Below are 6,133 nucleotides of genomic sequence, written 5' to 3' on the forward strand. Positions count from 1 at the left end.
GTTCTTTTGTTATGATCTTTTCTTAACCAAATCTGTAGTTGCGCTGAATTGTAGGCCATCATTTTAAACTAGATATGGCACGGCATTCATCAATAAACACATTTTGTTTTATTTAGTAATTTATGTTAGCATTTTCTCTATGTCAGGCCCTATTCTAAGTGCTTTAGACATATTAACATAATTTTTAAACTTCTTTTTAAAAATTTGAGGCATACAGCATAAAGATTTGATATTTGTGTATATTGCAAAATGATCACCACAATAAGTCTAGTTAACATCTGTCACCATACCTACAGATTTTATTTTCTTGTGATGAGAACTTTTAAGATGTACTCTTTTAGCACCTTTAAAATATGCAAGAGTATTATTAACTGCAGTCACCACGCTGCACATTATATTTCCGTGACTTATTTATTTATGACTGGAAGTTTGTACCTTTTGACCCTCTTCATGTATTCTGTCCACTCCTCCTGCCTCCAACCTCTGGCAACCACCAATCTGTTCTCTGTAACTCTCAGGTTGGTTTTGTTTTTAATTCTATATATAAGTGAGATCATATGGTATGTAGGTATATACTTATCTTTCTCTTCCTGACTTATTTCACTTATCATAATGCCCTCAAGGTCCATTCCTGTTGTTGCAAATGGCAGGATTGTTTTTATGGCTGAACCGTGTGTGTGTGTGTGTGTGTGTGTGTGTGTGTGTGTGTGTGTGTAAGTGTAGGTATATGTGTATATATGTGTGTATAACTGTATGTATACATATACACACACACATACACACCATATTTTCTTTTTCATTCTTCCACTGATGGACATTTGGGTTGTTTTCATATCCTGGCTATTATAAATAATGCTGTAATGCACATGGGGGTACATATATCTTTTCAAGGTAGTGTTTTCATTTTCTTCAGATAAATACCCAGAGTGGAATTGCTGGATCATATGGTAGTTCTATTTTTTTTAAGTTCTTTTTTTTTTTAATGTTTATTTATTTTTGAGAGAGAGAGAGAGAGAGAGAGAGAGAGCAGGGGAGGGGCAGAGAGAGAAGGAGGCACAGAATTCAAAGCAGGCTCCAGGCTCTGAGCTGTCAGCACAGAGCCTGATGTGGGGCTCAAACTTACTATCTGAACCATGAGATCATGACCTGAGCCAAAGTCAGGTGCTTAACCGACTGAGCCACCCAGGTGCCCCATATATATTTTTAAGTTCTTAGCTGATTAATCCTCTCATGAAAAATCTGCACCATCACCACAGATAAAGTCACTGCAGAACCTTTATTCCTTCTGTTTTCCAATCTCCGGCTCACTTGTTGCCCATACCAACATTGGCTTCTGCAGTCCCCCTGACTTCTTCATTCTGTTTTTATGGTCCTTTCCCTGTTTTCTGGAGGTCTGTTTCTTCTCATACAGGCCATGTCTTGCAAGTCTATGCCTGGATTCATTTTTCTGTGCATCATCCAAGGAACAATAAATTATGCTTAAGCCAGTTGTCTCGCCACCACCAAAATGGGTTCTGAATCCAAATACAAAGATGGCATCTGGTGTGGTCTTGTCCGTTCTGGCTAGTTTTCCCTGAATTTCTGTCTTAAGTACTGTTGCCTTTCCAGGGTGAAGAACATCAATGAGCAGTTGTTTCCTCTGAAGTAGTTGGTTGGTCATGAACTTCCTGGCCCAGATAGGTACTGTGTCCTTCTTGATGGTGGCTGAGCTTCAAGCAGCCAGGGAGGAAAAGAGAATGACTATATGGTAGTTCTATCTTTAGTTTTTTGAGGATCCTCCAGACTGTGTTCCATAATGGCTGCATCATATTTATATTCCCACCAACGGTGCACAAGGTTTCCCTCTTCTTCACATCCTCACCAACACTTGTTATGTCTTGTCTTTTTGATAATAGCCATTCTAACAGGTGTAAGGTAATATCTCATTGTGGTTTTGATTTGCATTTGATTTTGATTTTGATTTGCATTTCTCTGATGATTAGTGATGTTAAGCGTCTTTTCATGTATCTGCTGGCCATCAGGATGTCTTCCTTGGAAAAACGTATTTTCAGATCCTTTGCCCATTTTTTAGTCAGGTTTTTTTTTTTATTTTGCTCTTGAGTTGAATGCATTCTTTATATATTTTGGATATTAACCTCTTATCAGATACATGATTTGCAAATATTTTCTGCCATCTGGCAGGTTGCCTTTTCATCTTGGTGATGGTTTCCTTTGCTGTGCAGGAGCTTTTTTGTTTGGTATAGTCCTACTTATTTATTTTTGCTTTTGTTGTCTTTGCTTTTGGTGTCCAATTTAAAAAAATCATCACCAGGACTGAAGTCAAGGAGCTAATCGCCTATGCTTTCTTCTAGGAGTTCATGGTTTCAGGTTCTACACTTAAGTCTAATCCATTTTGAGTTTATTTTTGTATATGGTATAAGATGGTGGTCCAGTTTCCTTCTTTTGCATGTGGCTGTTCAGTTTTGCCAATACCATTTATTGAAGAGACTGTCCATTCCTCATTGAACATTCTTGGCTCCTTTTGCCACAAATTAATTGACCATATGTACTTGGGCTCACTTCTAGGTCTTCATTCTGTTCCATTGATCTATGTGTCTGTTTTTGTGCCAGTGCCATACTATTTTGATTACTATACTTTGTGATGTAGTTTGAAATCAGGGAGCATGATGCCCCCAGTTTTGTTCGTCTCTCTGAAGATTGCTTTGGCTAACGTGGAGTCTTTTGTGGTTCCGTGCAAATTTTAGAATAGTTTGTTCTGTTTCTATGAAAAATACAATTGGAATTTTGATGGGGATTGCATTGAATTTGTAGCTTGCCTTGGACAGTACAGAGGTTTCAAAGATTTTAATTCTGATACTATGTTGAATAAAAGTGGTTAGAATGGTCATCCTTGTCTCATTCCTGATCTTAAATGAAAAGCTTCCAGCTTTTCGCCATTGAGTAGGATGTTAGCTGTGGGCTTATCATAGATGACCTTTACTGTTTTACATATTTCTATTAATCCTGACAACGACCCTGAGAGGTAGGTATGATTACTTTTCCCATTTTACAGACGGGGAACCTGAGGCACAAGCGCTGTCCTGGTTAAGTTCCACATTACACAAGTTACAAAATAACCTAAGGTTAAGTAACCAGCCAAGATTACACAGCTAGTAAGTTTCAGAATTGAGACTGGGTTCCAACCAGGCACTAGAGCTGCAGAGCCTGGCTTTTAGTCAAGCTTTTTGCCTGGAACAAAATATGGATGCCTAGGTCATTCTCTTTTGTGACCTCAAGGTCGTTCTTGCCACTAGCATCCCCTCCCTCCCATTCTCACCCCTTCTCTTGCCTGACCAGCAATTTCTACGCTTTTTTTTTTCCCTAAGAGTCAATTCATGTTTACCCTCTACTATGAAGCCTTCCATGACTTGGAAGTCATAAAGATTTATGCACCTATTTCTTTGTGTTCTTAATATGCTTTGATCATTTTATTGAGACATGGGCTATTTTTTAATCTACTCGGCTTCTCGTCTACCTTCTCTGTTACCAGTTCTGTGATGCACCTCTCCCCCATGGGAGGTGGTCCGTGTGACCTGAGGCTTTCCTTAATGCCACAATTCAGAGGCAACCATGTCAACCAGGTTGGTCTAATCCAAGTGAATCCTGGGACATGACAGGAGCTGGTGGAGAGAAACACATGATTCCATTGTAAGTCTAGAGTTGCCGGCAGCCTTCTGTCTTCACACTGTGCCCGAGAATGAAGCCAAACTGAAGACAGGGAGAAAGGAAGGAGAGTGAAAAAGCCTGCTGGAGACATTGTTTGAACCTCTGGGTCAAACCCCACCTAAATTCAAGATACACCTTTGGACTCGATGAGCTAGACTTCCCTTTTTCAGCTTACTCCAGATGGAATTTTCAGTCATTTGCGACCAGAGGAATACTAACCAGTAGATGTATTCTACCATGTATCTATAACTATTTGACTGTACCAATGTGAACTAGACCATAATTCTTTGGGGGCAGTAGATGCTGAATAAATATTTGTTGAATGAATTTAGCTGAGGAGTGTTTTGGAGGGAACTGAGCCTAGAGCAGGGACACCTTTATGGAGGCTGATGAACTTAGCTGGTACAAAATATAATCAAGGGACTGGAGAGTGGGATTGAAGAAAAGGGACAGGAATCAAAGAATGAACCAGGCAGTGGTACAGAATGGGGTGCACAATAGTTACATTGAAGCTCGCGTGCTACCCCATTCTGTGTATTTATGTACCATTCTGTGTGTGTTTTAGTAGACTTCTCTTGAGCAGCCAACTAAATTAAATTTCATATTGCTAGCTGGTTATTGCCTGTCTAAATTACCCATCTCTGCCAGTTTGTCACAGTAGAAAAATTAATGTTAGACAGAGGCTCACGTATGAGCCAATAACCGTGATTATCACAAAAAAAGGAGCTTTATTAAACAACATTCAGGTCTTCCTAGGGATAGGATTGGGAGTTGAGAGGCCCATACAACTCAGCGTGTGGTGATAGGCAGCTCCTGGACAATGTAATGGAGCATCAGCTAAGAGCAAAGGCCCTGAGTAAAATGGAAACTGGGTGGTGAAGTTGTCCTTGGCTTTCCTAACCACCAGCTAAGAGGACACCCAGTAAGAGACCCTGAGAGTTATGTGCAACAGCACCCTACAGCCAGCTCCAGGACCCAGCGGAAGAGAGGAACAAGGCGCCTCTTTGCTTCCCATCAGCTCACCTAAAAAAGGAGCTAAGTCCTACTTAGCCTCATCTTCACTCTCAGCCTGCCCCAGGACAGGCCAGAGGGCAAGGGAGGTACCATCCGTTTTGCTCTGGGATTATTGTACTTTTGGCCTCCTACTTTGTCACTGACCTGCAGACTGCCAGCTGCAAGGTGGATTCTGGATAACTTATGCCCAGATCAGCCATGGAGAAGACTCCATTCTCCGGGATAAAGGATCTATAGCAGTACAGATGGTCCATTCTGTGATGATGGAAATGTTCTGTATGCAGTACATTATGACAGCATCAGCCACAGTAGCTACTGGGCACTTGAGATGAATTGATGGCTAGTGCAATTGAAGCATTAAATATTTTAATTTAATTTAATTTTTAAAATGAAAATTTAAACAAGTACCGGTGGTTGCCGTACTGGATAGCACAGCTCTATAGTTTCTTTCTCTCTCCTCTCTCTTGGTTTGCCTCTTCTACCTATTTCTTCACCCATCCCTCTCCCTTCTGCTGAAATAGCTTCTGTGGGATATGGACTTTCACATTCTGGGCCAGTGCCCTAACCCAGTGGATGCACAATGAGTCAGTCAGTCTTTTAGCTAAAGAGGAGGATTCTTTTTTTTTTAATGTTTATTTATTTTTGAGAGAGAGAGAGTGAGACAGAGCGTGAGAGGGGGAGGGCCAGAGAGAGGGAGACACAGAATCTGAAACAGGCTCCAGGCTCCGAGCTGTCAGCACAGAGCCCGACGTGGGGCTCGAACTCACAAACTGCGAGATCATGACCTGAGCCGAAGTCGGAGGCTTAACCGACTGAGCCACCCAGGCACCCTGAGGATTCTTGATCATGACTCAGAAACATAAAAAATAAAATGGTATGCTATCATTTCAAATTGTTAGTATTTTACACAACTCCCTTAGCTGGTTATTTACTTCTTATTAGGAAGAAACTAGAAGAGCAGGAAAGATGCCTGTAAAGAGTTCTGGAGCCAGACTTCCTGGTTTAAGATCTGACTCTCTCACTTATTAGCTGTAGGCTCTTAGGCAAGTTACTGAATTTCTTAGTATCTCAGTTTCCTCCTCTGTAAAATAGCAATAATAATATTGCTATATTATTGTGGTGGGTTGTGGTGAATCTTAAATTGTGTGTGTGTGTGTGTGTGTGTGTGTGTGTGTGTGTGTAAAGTACATAGGACAGAGATCAGCACATAGCAGGTGTTAATCAACATTTACTAATATTATTCCCTCTGCTTGGCAACCTTCTTTGCACAGAGCAGGTGCTCAAAAGAAGTTTGGGAGAATAAGGACTGGATTAAGTGTGTTGCCACCAGGTGGCAGTAGTGCCTCACTTATAAGGACTAACCAAACCACCAGAGGACTTCATTGGAGTCGGGGAAACTCCCTCCTTCATGAAG

At 41.0% G+C, this 6,133-nt stretch overlaps 1 pseudogene; it reads right to left on the reverse strand.

Annotated features, from left to right (window-relative positions):
* Positions 1 to 970: 970 nt before the first annotated feature.
* On the reverse strand, positions 971 to 4,973 carry LOC106973408 (40S ribosomal protein S24-like; annotated as a pseudogene).
* Positions 4,974 to 6,133: the final 1,160 nt, after the last annotated feature.

The sequence above is a fragment of the Acinonyx jubatus genome, chromosome B4 (assembly GCF_027475565.1).
Source record: "Acinonyx jubatus isolate Ajub_Pintada_27869175 chromosome B4, VMU_Ajub_asm_v1.0, whole genome shotgun sequence".
Classification (NCBI taxonomy): Eukaryota; Metazoa; Chordata; class Mammalia; order Carnivora; family Felidae; genus Acinonyx; species Acinonyx jubatus.